The sequence below is a fragment of the Acipenser ruthenus genome, chromosome 12, assembly GCF_902713425.1.
Source record: "Acipenser ruthenus chromosome 12, fAciRut3.2 maternal haplotype, whole genome shotgun sequence".
Taxonomy (NCBI): Eukaryota; Metazoa; Chordata; class Actinopteri; order Acipenseriformes; family Acipenseridae; genus Acipenser; species Acipenser ruthenus.
The window spans coordinates 10,440,043-10,454,051 of NC_081200.1; the positions used below are offsets into that span (position 1 = coordinate 10,440,043).

The 14,009-nt window shown below is 37.5% G+C and overlaps 1 protein-coding gene across 7 annotated transcripts in view; it reads left to right on the forward strand.

The window, feature by feature from the left end:
- The first annotated feature begins 1,661 nt into the window (after nucleotides 1-1,661).
- The window catches only part of LOC117417448 (neuroligin-1), a 227,739-nt gene continuing 215,391 nt past the window's right edge, over nucleotides 1,662-14,009 (forward strand). For all 7 annotated transcript variants that reach the window (XM_059034522.1, XM_059034524.1, XM_059034526.1 and 4 more), the window contains exon 1: nucleotides 1,662-2,235. The gene's annotated coding sequence lies outside the window, so the exon portion shown is untranslated. The remainder of the gene's footprint in view (nucleotides 2,236-14,009) is intronic.

The following is a 14,009-nucleotide window of genomic DNA, read 5'->3' on the forward strand; positions in this document are numbered from 1 at the left end:
GCAGTCGCTTCCTAGCTAACTATTCATGAGAACTAATTTGAAGTAACATAGGGTACCATATACTGTAGCTTATTGTTCACAGTAGTATACTATAGTAGCCGATCCATCTTTGTTTAATGAGATACAGGAATACTAGGATCAGAATGCATTGCCATGTGAGAAACACTTTCCTAAACTGTGATGTGAACATGAAGCCATGTCAAGTCAGGATTAGAACTCTCAGTAAGCAGGAAAATGCAGTAGCAAATCTGCACATCAGAACTATTCTCTTACTGTAAGTGTGGGCACTGAACCAAATTCAATACATCTGGGTATGGTGGTGTTTTTGCTCTATTCCTCATTTTTTTGTTATTTCTTAACCTAATCCTAACAATACAGTCACTACAGAATCCAAACCCTGAATGTATTATTAGCTTTAAGCCTCTAAGAATGCTATTCCTTCTGCAGTCCCCCCTGGGTGACAACTGAGTGCACAATGTTAGACTGAATTTCATTGGAGGGTTCTCATGAATCAGCATGTTAAATGTAATCGAGTTTGACAGAGGTGGAGTGTGCTATCAGTAAGTTTACAGTTTTAAACCTGCGGATAAACATTACAAAGCAATAACTGAGTGAAAATCAATACTAAAGGGATGTGTGTGGGTGGAGACAACCCTAGGAACATATAGTGTCCTGGACATTGACTCCTTATTGACAATGTTATGTCAGTGCAGCATGTTTACTGGTCTAACCTACCATGGTTGCATTGCTCTAAATCCCTATGCCTTCTGGGATTGTGGGTACATTTCCAACCTCCTTCCAACTGGCCGTTTTGCCAGAACTCAACCCAATTGAAGCACAATGGTAACTTTCCCAATGTTTCCAGGCAACCCAACTTACAACACTGCACGTTCTGTCTAAGGATTTGGATGCGTGGCCCCTAATCCTCCAGTGCTGACTATTGCAACTCCCTGTTTGCCAGCTTCCTTCGCTGATCTCCTAGGAATACAAAGTGATGAGGCATGATTGTTAACTCACAAAAAAAAACCTCTTTCAGTGCCGTCACTGTCAAGAATGGCACTCAATGGTTTCAATGATTGTTGTTGAGGGGCAGATATTATGTTATATTGATGCTATTTTGATGGTTATTGCATTGCAATGTATTATATTGTATACTGAAAACAGCATACAGTATAAACGGGAAATTGCTATATATATATTTTTTTTTTTTAAACTAAAACGTCAGGGAATCCATTTGCCCGACTTTCGACCCTGGCATTGGATTTGAAGGTGCATCATGAGACAGCAGCACGTCAAAAAAAGATTTCTCACTGGCCACAATTATTAATAATTCACGCCCCAGCTTCCTTTAAGCTTTGCTAGTCACATTGTTTTCTCAGCTTTGTTCCCTGTTAAGACAAGTTTAAAAACATGTAAATGAAAACCTGAGTTCCAGTCCAGACCTGGAGATAAATCAGGAGTCATCGCCTGTTGAGTTACGCTGTAATTGTTTACTATTTGCAACAGAAGAGCGTTTGCAATAACTTATTTTTACTGAACCCAAACAGCATTTCATTGCAGCACTGTAATAGTCCTCCCCTTTTAACGTCATATCTGACGTGCGGCCCCTTCGAACACCAGCGCTTTCTGTGATCAGCGGCATTACCATTAGTACTCCACAGCCTGCGGAGAGCGACCAAACTTCACTGCAAGAGCTGGAAAGGGGAAGAAGGCATTTATTGTATTTATTTATTTATTTTACTTGGAAAGCGGATGCACCATTTCTGACGTAGCCTCAAAAGGAGGGAGGCGGTGTACTTTTCTTGTCTGTTTTTGTACCAGGCTTTTTATTTAGATAGGGTGGATTTAAACTACCCATCCTTAATGGTTTGGAGACCATTACGAAAAAAAACGGTCAGTATATGATGATCTCTGCCACTTGTCCATGCAATAATTCCCCGCGCTATTTTTAAGACCCTACGGCTTTTTATTTTATCCTGCTGGGATTTCTGACAATTAAAACCAGCAAGGATTTTCTTTTGATATCTGAATGTGACAGCACATCGTGCAAAAAAACACACGAAGGGTTAGAAGCAGTTTGGATTTCCAGTATTTTTTGCAGTCACTGGACTAGACTGCTCGAATGTTTTTCAGAGATTTGTGTTTTTGGATTTGATCAACACCTAAATCGTAACATGAAGATTCGGTAACATACGATTGATTTCAAACTCAGAAGTGTTAAGTAGTTTTTAGAAGGTAAGATCTTATATTCATAGAATACAGAACTGTTTTTTTTTCTTTTTAAAAGCTGAGAGGTGGGAACGAGCTGATCGTAATACATTAAGTATAGCAAATATTTACCTAGTGCATTAAATTAATGCATACTGTATTTGTAGCCTATCCGTCTATGTTCAGTACATCACGAACATTTTAGATTTTACAATTTGAATATGTATTGTATTTGTATTCACTATTTGCAATTTGAACTGAAGCAAAATATATAAAAAATATACTCTTTCAATTATATGCTGCAAAAAACTTTAATTATTGGATTATATATAGTTAATACAAGTAAAATTCAGTGAAAAAAAAATAATCCTGGGAGCACTTCTCATACGCTTCATCAATACGAGTTGCGTTAAGATTAAACAAATACTATAACTCTTATTTGTTAGCAATGTTTTAGTCATTATGCACATTACGTTATTTGCTTATATATATATATATATATATATATATATATATATATATATATATATATATATATATTATCATTTCACAGTAAACGACCCTGCTTACTTTAACGACGGATTTCCAATCCGTTGCGTTTTCTTAAAATACCTTTTACCTCCCCGTAGAAAAACTGCCTCTGTCCAAAGTGCTGGTTTTGGTTGTAGCTCGGGTAACTTAAGAGAAACTGACAAGGTATGCAATGAGCATTTAAAGAAAAGCCTTCAGCAAAGGCTTACACCCCCAAAACCTATTCAGCTATTCAGACTTTGGTATGCATTGACAGCCAGCATTCTTAGTAAATGGTTTCTAATAGAAGTCGTTCAGAATTGTATTCACTTTTCTGTTTTGAGAACAGCTATTGCACAACAATTAAACTATTTTTTTTTACCCACAATGGCCATTAAAAGACAATTTAACAAAAAAACAAACAAACAAAAAACGTTATATTATATTTTAAATATGAAGTATAATTATAGCCCACCCTAATTCTATTTTGTATTGGCATGCATGCTTTCATTAGCTTTAATAGGTCTAATATCGCAACACGTATATACTGTAGTCTTCGCAAGTACTCCAATGAGCTGGGAAAGCGGATACAGTGCAGTTTATTGTTCTCACACTGTACTCTTCAGTCAAGCAATAAACAAAGTGTCACCACTGGATTATGTATTTCACGGTCTACCATACACTTATTAACATTTGGTCACTTTCACCTGCTTACTGAGCGGATTACTAGCCTTATACAATAGCTGCAGACTGTAGTAAATTCAGTATACAGTAATTACCCTTAATGTATAATTATATGCTAGTTGCATATACATTTTCTGAAAGTGATATAATACAGAGTTTCACAAAGATGAAGGTTCCATTTGAATCACAGGTGTTCAACATTATGACTACCTGTAGGTGGCAGTGCAGATCAGGTTTTCGATTTGTTTCAGCGGCAGACTCAGGTCATTAAAATTGCTACACCAATGACAGCGTTACTGTAATAGCAGCTTCATTGCAGAATTGTAACAAATAATTAATTTTGGCACACTTATTTGATAATACTCAGTATATGTCTTTATAAAACGCACCCACATTAAATGCTAGTTTGCATCCACACATGTACTGGAATTAGTGATTTATTTTGGTGAATTGTATCTGAAAAGAAACGGTCTATGGGTTTGATCACATTGGATGAACTAAAGAAAATATAGTACTTTTACTGACCTTTTCAATCTGCTGCATCATAAAAAAAGCAACAAGGCTGTCTATTGGAATCATAGTGTATAATGAAGTGTTAAATAATAGCTAAGTAACTAATAATTATACAAAAAATACATATTTTTAGAAGGTATCAGTAGACTACTGTTGTGACTGAAAGCTTTATTTATGTACCACATACTGCAGTAGTGCCAATATACAGGGCTAGCATGAAGTTACTTTGCTTGGGGTAACTCGCTCATTTTGCATTGTATCACTGGGAGATGTTCATCACAGTGACCTCTAGTTATGTTTCTGTTGCGTCATTGTGTTCCCCATGTCTCATTCTGTGCCTGTACCAAAATTCTGCACACTACATTGGCCACTTCATGTGGATATGCTGTAACTATGGGATGAGGGAGCAATTCAGTCCCCATTTCCAACCACCCTCTGTCTCTGAGCTTAGAACATAAGAACATAAGAAAGTTTACAAATGAGAGGAGGCCATTCGGCCCATCTTGCTCATTTGGTTGTTAGTCGCTTATTGATCCCAGAATCTCATCAAGCAGCTTCTTGAAGGATCCCAGGGTGTCGGCTTCAACAACATTACTGGGGAGTTGGTTCCAGACCCTCACAATTCTCTGTGTAAAAAAAAAAAAAAGTGCCTCCTATTTTCTGTTCTGAATTCCCCTTTATCTAATCTCCATTTGTGACTTCTGGTCCTCGTTTCTTTTTTCAGGTCGAAAAAATCCCCTGGGTCGACATTGAATCACTGCGTAGTCTTCTTTGTTCAAGACTGAATAGATTCAATTATTTTAGCCTGTCTGCATATGACATGCCTTTTAAACCCGGGATAATTCTGGTCACTCGTCTTTGCACTCTTTCTAGAGCAGCAATATCCTTTTTGTAACGAGGTGACCAGAACTGAACACAATATTCTAGATGAGGTCTTACTAATGCATTGTAAAGTTTTAACATTACTTCCCTTGAGTTAAATTCAACACTTTTCACAATATATCCGAGCATCTTGTTGGCCTTTTTGTATAGCTTCCCCAAATTGTCTAGATAAAGACATTTCTGAGTCAACATAAACTCCTAGGTCTTTTTCATAGATTCCTTCTTCAATTTCAGTATCTCCCATATGATATTTATAATGCACATTTTTATTGCCTGCTTGCAGTACCTTACACTTTTCTCTTAAATGTCATTTGCCATGTATCTGCCCAGTTCTGAATGCTGTCTAGATAATTTTGAATGACCTTTGCGGCTGCAACAGTGTTTGCCACTCCTCCTATTTTTGTCGTCTGCAAATTTAACAAGTTTGCTTAATATACCAGAATCTAAATCATTAATGTAGATTAGAAATAGCAGAGGACCTAATACTGATCCCTGTGGTACACCACTGGTTACTTCGCTCCATTTTGAGGTTTCTCCTCTAATCAGTACTTTTCTGTTTTCTACATGTTAACCACTCCCTAATCCATGTGCATGCATTTCCTTGAATCCCTGCTGCGTTCAGTTTGAGGATTATTCTTTTATGCAGGACTTTGTCAAAAGCTTTCTGGAAATCTAAATAAACCATGTCATATGCTTTGCAATTATCCATTGTTGCTGTTGCATCCTCAAAAAAATCAAGCAGTTTAGTTAGACATGATCTCCCTTTCCTAAAACCATGCTGACTGTCTCCCAGGATACTGTTACAATATAGGTAAATTTCCATTTTGGATCTTTGGATTATAGTTTCCATAAGTTTACATATAATAGAAGTCAGGCTTATTGGTCTGTAGTTACCTGGTTCGGTTTTGTCTCCCTTTTTGTGGATTGGTATTACGTTTGCAATTCTCCAGTCTGTCGGTACAACCCCTGTGTCAAGAGACTGTTGCATGATCTTGGTTAGCGGTTTGTAAATAACTTTTTCATTTCTTTGAGTACTATTGGGAGGATCTCATCCAGCCCAGGGGATTTGTTTATTTTAAGAGCTCTTAATCCCTTTAACACTTCTGCCTCTGTTATGCTAAAGTTATTTAAAAATGGATAGGAACAGGTCGACATGTGGGGCATGTTGCCTGTATCCTCCTTTGTAAAAACTTGTGAAAAGTAATCATTTAATATTTTTTTCTTCGTCTGTGATTTTGCCTTTTGTATCTCTTAGACATTTAACCTCCTCTTTGAATGTTCTTTTGCTGTTATAATATTGGAAAAATTTTGGAATTGGTTTTAGCCCCCCTAGCAATGTTCATTTCTATCTCTCTTGGCCTTTCTAACTTCCTTTTTGAATTTCGTTTGCAGTTCCAAGTACTCTTTCTGTGTACTTTGTTTTTGGTCCCTTTTAAACTCTCTGTAAAGTGCCTTTTTTGCTGAATATTTTTTTAATTGACCTATTAAACCATTTTGACCATTTTGTTTTAGATTTAGATTTGTCTACTTTTGGGATGTAATTGTTTTGCGCCGGGGGTACTACATTTTTAAAAAAGCCATCCTTTTTCCTGTGGATGTTTTCTCTATTTTACTCCAATCTACTTCTGTTAGTTTCTGTTTCATACCTTCATAGTTTGCTTTTTTAAAATTGTAAACGTTAGCTTTAGTCATTACTTTTTGGGTTTTAAAAATCACTTAAAATGAGACCATGTTGTTGTCTGAGTTTGCCAATGGTTCTCTGACCTCTGTTTTAGTTATTCTGTCTTTGTTATTTGAAAAGACTAAGTCAAGGTATGCTTCCCCTCTAGTTGTTGCCTTGACAAATTGCATTAGGAAGCAGTCATTTGTCATTTCCACCATTTCAATTTCGTCCATCATGCTCCCCACCTGATTTTCCCATTTTATATGGGGGAAGTTGAAATCCCCCATTAGTATGGCTTCTCCTTTGCTACACGCATTTCTAATGTCATTGTATAACAAATTATTTTGCTTGCCGCCTGAGTTTGGCGGTCTATAGCATGCTCCTATTATGCCCTTTGAATTTTTGTCCGTTATTCTGACCCATATTTATTCTGCGATGTTTTCTTTGTCCAGATTTAACAATTGGGCTTCAAGACTATTTCTTATGTGTAGCGCTACCACTCCACCTCTTCTGTCCTGCCTGTCTTTCCTATACAGTGTATACCCACTAATATTATATTCATCTCTATCACTCTCAGACAACCAAGTTTCTGTAACACCTATCACATCGTAGTTACTTGTTAGTGCAGTAGCTTCAAGTTCTAACATTTTGTTTCTGAGACTTTTAGCATTTAAATAAATACATTTAATGGCTGTCTTACCTGAGTTGTTGCCCTTGTTTTGATGTAGTCTCCCTTCTGTTTTTTTGTTTTCTCTCCCCTTCCTTTCTAGTTTTAAATGCTTCTGAACCTCCTCAAGGATCCTTTCTCCGAGTAGATTGGTAAATACTTGAAAATGCTTGAAAATTGATTCTGCCCAGCATGATGTCCAATATATTAATGTTTGTTCATGTAAAAAAAAATAAACCTCAATTTGTCTAATTAGTGTCTGATCAATAACACAGTTGATTTCACAGTGTACAGTACACAAGAGATTATCAGTGTGTCTTGCAGTAGTCTACTACATTTTATACCTTCTTTTTCCTTTGTATGTCCTTGAATAAGGAAGTTGCATGGAGAACCCTTTTTGATGACTACTCCTGGTAAACTTCCCCTGTTTACCCAGAAATCAATTAATCAGTCACTAATTAGATGAAATAAATTGGCATGTGTGGCAGACTAGGGGGAAGAGGAGAGAAAAATGTCCTTTAGCCAGGAGGGGCTAAAGGACTACATCCCCCCAGAATGCCACAGGAGGGAGCCAGGATGAGACTCACCTGGCGCTAATAATTATTGAGTGTCATCTGCATGTGATTAGCAGGCAGGTATATATCAGGAGAAAAATGTTTGTTCAGGGCAGTCTCCAGTCTGTGTGAAGGGAGAGGTTGTCAGTGTAATGAGACCTATGTGGTTTTTCAAAAAAAAAAAAAAAAAGGTAGTGTGTGTTTATGAGTTTAGCCTCTTAAAAGCAGACCCAGACACAAGAATTGATTTTTTGAAGCATTTTTGTGCAGTATTATGTACAGAAATAAAAAGAACATAGTTCAAGTGCTAAAGTGCACATATATTAAACAAACAAACACAGTAACAAAAAAATGGGCACGAGGACCAAAATTAAAGATTTTAACAAAACAAGCAAATGTAGGCTGGGCATTAACCTTCACTACTCAGCTGCAAACAAAATACAGTTTCACACTTATCTAACTCCCTCCCAAAAACAAAGGATTTCTCCTCCCTTTTATACATCCCTGCCAACCTTACATTCCCGCACACACAATTGCCATAGACCTCTTAAAGAAATCTAAGGAGCAGGTTTGTACAGCCTTTTACCTACTCCACAAAAGTGTTCTTCTTAGAGTTTTAAGATACAATGCTGCTATGTTCTTTGTGCAGGTTTACGATATACACTAGAGCTCCACTGGCTTTTAGTGCACTCCATTGAGTGACTCCTAACTCCATTAGTGAGTGTGCCATAGCTGATGCATTTCTTTAGCGTGTTCCTGGTTCATTTGGTTAGTGGGGTTGCATAATCTATACCCAGGAGGGTTTTAGCTTCATTTCGTTATAATAGATTGTGCATTCCTGAGCTTTGTATGATGGCTATGTAAGAATGTGAACTGCAGTCCCCTCTGGCTCTCCCTTGTGGTGGAATATCACAGCAGTGAGGTATTTGACTGGGCCCCAAGGGAGCACTGCATTGGCTTTGAGATCCCATAAGCATGGGAGAGCTGGAGTTGGTTCACCAGAAGACACCACAGCTGGTGCAAGACTAAACCAGACGGAGACCTCCAGCCTGAACTCTGTTGTGGTTCAGTAGCTTGGTGTCATGCGATGCTTAGGTTATGAAAACAGGGCCAGAACATCATCATCAATGAGGTGACGTTCAAATTGGGGAGAATGGGTCTCATGTTTGGTGTCTTATTTTTCCTAAAGATCCTATATATTGCTAGAACCCATTCACTATTTAAGGACAGCTTTCATAAAACATTCACGCTAATTCTTAGAAACCTTGGTTCCTCGGTGGCTCATTTGATTGCTGTCTCATGTTCATGTGTGTGGGCCTTGAAATGTAATGACCTACTCTACTGTGTGTGCAACATTTCCATATATGCAAATCAATGGGGTTCAGCTGCCAAGATAATTAATAATATTTTAGACCTCCCCTGCTGTAGTACCTTACTGGTTAGGTTGATTTCCATTTTAATATGCTCTTTTGTTTTTGTATAATATGTTTGTCATACTGTATATATGGCTGTAAAGAACAACTGTGTTTCTAAATGTTCCATGCCTCATCTAATTTCTCAGAAGCAACAGCCGCCATTGTTGATTAAATGTTGATTGATGGATACAGCAAAATGATGGTGTTTTATTGCAATCAAAATTGCTACACAGAATGAAATGTAAAATGTTCATTTTGTGATAGTGGTGGATCTCTACTATGATGACCTTCTTGTGTGCCAAGGTAATTCTTCTAGTTTGAATGTACTTAGAGGTACAGTGTGAGTTCATTCAGTTCCTCAAATCCTAAAAAATACGTTATTTGTTCTTTTGTGAGGTACACCTGCAGTATAGGACACACATTGTCTTATTGGGCTGTCCTCACAAAAAAACTCACATCCATAACATGCATTCTGTAATATATAAAAGCTGCCTCTCCCTGCAGCAATTCAGTGTCTGTCACGATTGACAAGGCAACAGATCGAATAGACTTTGATTAGAGGTCTGATAAAGAAAGAATTGTAGATTAATACTAGTATCTTCTTTTTAAATGTTCTATTGAAGTTTTTGTCTTTAGAATAATGTTTGTAGGTCACATTAATACTTTATATACAATATTTAATTTAGATACTACTTCAAATTCAGCACACAAAAAAGACAGTTCATGTGTATGTCAATCAGGTGCAGTATTCATTGAGTCTTATCAAAGATTGTTATAAATGTTAGCATTAATCTGTCAGTTAGATCTATTGTGCTTGTACCTGAAACAGATTAATCATAAATGCTGTCTCAAACTACGGTGTCAAAAGCTCAAAGGCCTAACCTCTTTTCCAAGGATATAAGTCAAGCCCCATTCATGAATCAATTATTTCATAAACTCTTCTATAAAAAGCGACATTACTTATGACTTTTGTCATTTAAAAAAGTCATCGCCACCAAGGTGCTTAAATTTTAATGTGTAGCTAAATTTGGCAGGAAATGTACAAGCTGCAGTGCATTTAGCATTATAAAAAGTACCCGTGGCTATATTATGTTTTTATCTTGTGTTTTTTATTTATTTATTTTTTTCACCCTGTGGATGTGACAGTTCACGTTGAGAGCATTTTGTTTTAGGAAGCTGATTGATGTGAAAATCATAGTTTGATTATACAGTGGAGTGTAATTAGTACTACTATTGGATAAAGAAATAGCAAAACCTGCCTAACACAACGGGCAGCTACATCAGCAGAGACTCGATTGTGAGTCTCCAAGGTGATTACATTGTTCTGGAGGGATATGTGAGTTCCCCAATGATTACTGCCCCTAATTAAAAATCTACTGCACTGCCAGTCTTCTACAATTGCCCATGATCATCAATACTAAGATTGATCCCCATGAAAACAATCATTGCTGTAGTCTTGGATACTGATGCACCAGCCAACCAATCACACTATTCGTCCTCTTTTTTCCTTTTTTTCTAACACTTGCATATGTTTAACTGTGGTCATACTGTAAATGTGTAGCCGACCACAATAGATTCAAAAGCAAAGAGTATAATGGTTACATCAATATTATTCCATTCAATTCAGTCTTATTTTAAAAAGGCTAGACATGTAACCTTTTTATGTTCTTTTAAAATGCCAGACATAGCACAGGTCAATTTCACTTACATAAACTTGTGTTATTTTAAACTGTCTGCTTCTCAAAAAGAAGGGCGACAAGTCAAGAACCGTCCTTAGGATTAAATATACTGTATGTCATTAGAAATTACTGAAATGTTTTGAAAGCCCCAGAATTCAACAGTATAGTTGTGGCTGCAGTTGCCTTTTCATCTGGTTATTTCTTTATTTGAGTTACATTTTTACATTTGAGGAGATGTTTTTTTAGTAACAAATGTGCTTGTGAAACTTGGTGCTCATGAAAGAAGCTGTATACAGCACTGGAGGCTAAAGACCTCACAAGTTATTATCTACAGAGCAGGAGGAGCACAGGATAGGTGGCTATGTGATTTGACCTATAAAGCCTCTGGCCTTCCCTCAGTATTCATGCACAGTGGTTGTTTTAAAAGTCACTTGACCAGTTCTCAGATATGCTGTGGGAATAAGTGCGCTGTAGAGCAATTGACAGTGGGAAGAGAATGGAATGGTTGGCACTCTCATGTCATGTCTAAGTGCTCAGTGTGCCCATCATTTGGTTCCATAATTGCTTGCATCTGTGCAGAAAACCGCAAATCCAAAGGGACAGGCCGCATAATGTATTTTATAGCATCCAAGTCAGTCTTCTATTCAAATATGCCAAATGAAATAACATTGCTCTATGAGACAGTGTTCTCTACCAGTTACCTCAGAGAAGTAATCCCAGTGGGTGGAGATGCTGGACCGCCACTAAAAGTGCCCCTTTGGCTTCTATAGAGCCCTCAAACAGGCATTCTCTCTAAGTACAACTGGTACACCACAGTGTAAGCATTAATCTTCCCCCTGCAACACTCTTTAGTGGCTGTAAGAAATACCATATTTCTTCAATGCAGTACTTCTTACATCCACTAGGGGTTTTGCAGTGGGACAGGTTAATGTATAATATATTAATGAGCATACAGTAGCAACATTATCAGCAAGCAAGCAGCTGTATTTATTTCTATACATTTTCCCTTTTGATCTGATGAGGATAAAAAAGGGGTTTCTGTGATCTGCTGATAAACGTGCTTAGTCCTTTGTTTATATGTAATGATAAGTATAGTCAAGTGAGCCTTTAATCCATCTCAGTATAGAAAATGAACTGTAATAACCTTAATTTGGAGCTTAAGCTGATATCAGAAATATCATCTATGCTGTGAATATAATTACTGTAATTGTATGTACATTAAGTCTTTACTAACATAAATAACAAGCTCTCGTAATTCATTCGTCATGAAATTAAATGGCACACACAGTACCCATCTGTGCCTGACTAACAGATGCCTATATAGATAGATAGATAGACAGATAATCTATATCAGTGGTTTGCAGAATTATTCACCTCCCTGCAAAGTTTTCACATTTTGTTGGCACCTGAGCATACTACACAAATTGATGAAGTTAAAAAATGCATATAGAATATAAATAAGTAAGATTTACAGGGAAAAACAGGATTAATCTCAGTTGCATAAGTATTCAACCCCTTTGCTACTGCAGCCCTAAATCAGCTCAGGTGCAAATGATTTGTTTGAAAGGTCACAAAATTAGTGAAATGGTTTCAGCCTGTGTATACTCTAAAGTGGTTTAAACTTGTAGATAATTTCCCTCAGGTATATAAAGACTTTCAAGCTGCAACTCACATAGTGATACAACAAAGCAACCATGAAGACCAAGGAGCTTTTGAAACAAGTCAGGGATAATGTGGTAGAGAGGCACTGAGCAGGAGAAGGGTGCAAGAAAATTTCAAAGGTGCTGATTATCCCTCTCAGCACAGTGAAGTCCATCATTAAGAAGTGGAAGATCACCACCCAGACACTACCCAGATCAGGTCGCCTTCCCAAACTGAGGAGCCAGGCAAGCAAGAAACTGGTTCGGGATGTCACTCTGAAGCCAACAATGACCTTGAGAGATCTGCAAAGTTCTGTGTCTGAGATGGGAGTCAGTGTTCACACATCAACAATAAGCAGGTCCCTACACAAAGCTGGCCTGTATGGACGGATGGCAAGAAAGAAGCCATTACTCAAAAAGCCTCATCTTAAAGCACGTAAGGAGTTTGTAAAAAAGCATGTAGTTGATACTGCAGACATGTGGAAAAAGGTTTTGTGGTCAGATGAGACAAAAATTGAACTTTTCGGTCTAAATTCCAAGCGTTGGTCTGGCACAAGCCCAACTGTCAAGCCTGGTGGTGGCAACATCATGTTATGGGGATGCTTCTCTTCAGCAGGGACTGGGAAGCTTTTCTGGATAGAGGGGAGAATAGATAGTGCAAAGTACATGCAAATCCTTGAGGAAAACCTGTTTGAGTCAGCCAAGACTCTGAAACTGGGGAGGAAATTAACATTTCAGCAGGACAATGAACCAAAGCACAAAGCCAAAGCCACACTGGAGTGGTTGAACAAGAAGAGATTTAATGTTCTTGAGTGGCCCAGTCAAAGTCCAGACTTGAATCCAACAGAAAATGTAGGTGAGGCTTGAAGATTGCGGTCCATCGATGATCCCCAACAAACTTATCAGAACTGGAGCAATTTTCCCGTGAAGAATGGGCAAAAATGTCACCATCCTACTGTGCAAAGCTAGTAGAGACCTATCCAAAAAGACTCATAGCAGTAATTGCTGCAAAAGGTGCTTCTACCAAGTACTGACTGAAGGGGCTGAATACTTATGCAACCAATAAATTTCATTTTGTACATTTTCTTTGCAGGTTTTGCTGACATTTAACCATATAACAGTGTTCAGTTTAACCACTTCAGCTTTGAGTAAAAAATTCAACAAAATGTGACATTATTGGTAGGGGGTGAGTACTTCTGCAAACCACTGTATATAATGTCAGGGCTTGAATTTCATTTTTGTGTGCTGGGGGGATTCCAAAATTGATATCCTATATTTTCTGCATCATCATTCACACTGGTGTTGCTTTAAAATAAGCTGCTTTCAGGAGACCTAACACTGTTCATCACTGTGAGACAGAGCACTCTCCATTGCTTTTGCCATTGCCTGACATGAAGTTTTTGCTGCAGCAGAAGAAAAAGGTGCTTTTCTTTTTAACTATTTACACTCAGCCCTATTTCTGCCTGTTTTTCACTGTTTTCATTTATGTATGTTTAACTACTGGATAGTTTGTATGTAACATAGCAAATGAACGACCACAAAATATCCTTTCATATTATGTTAAGTTTCAACAGGATCAGGCATACTATATGTG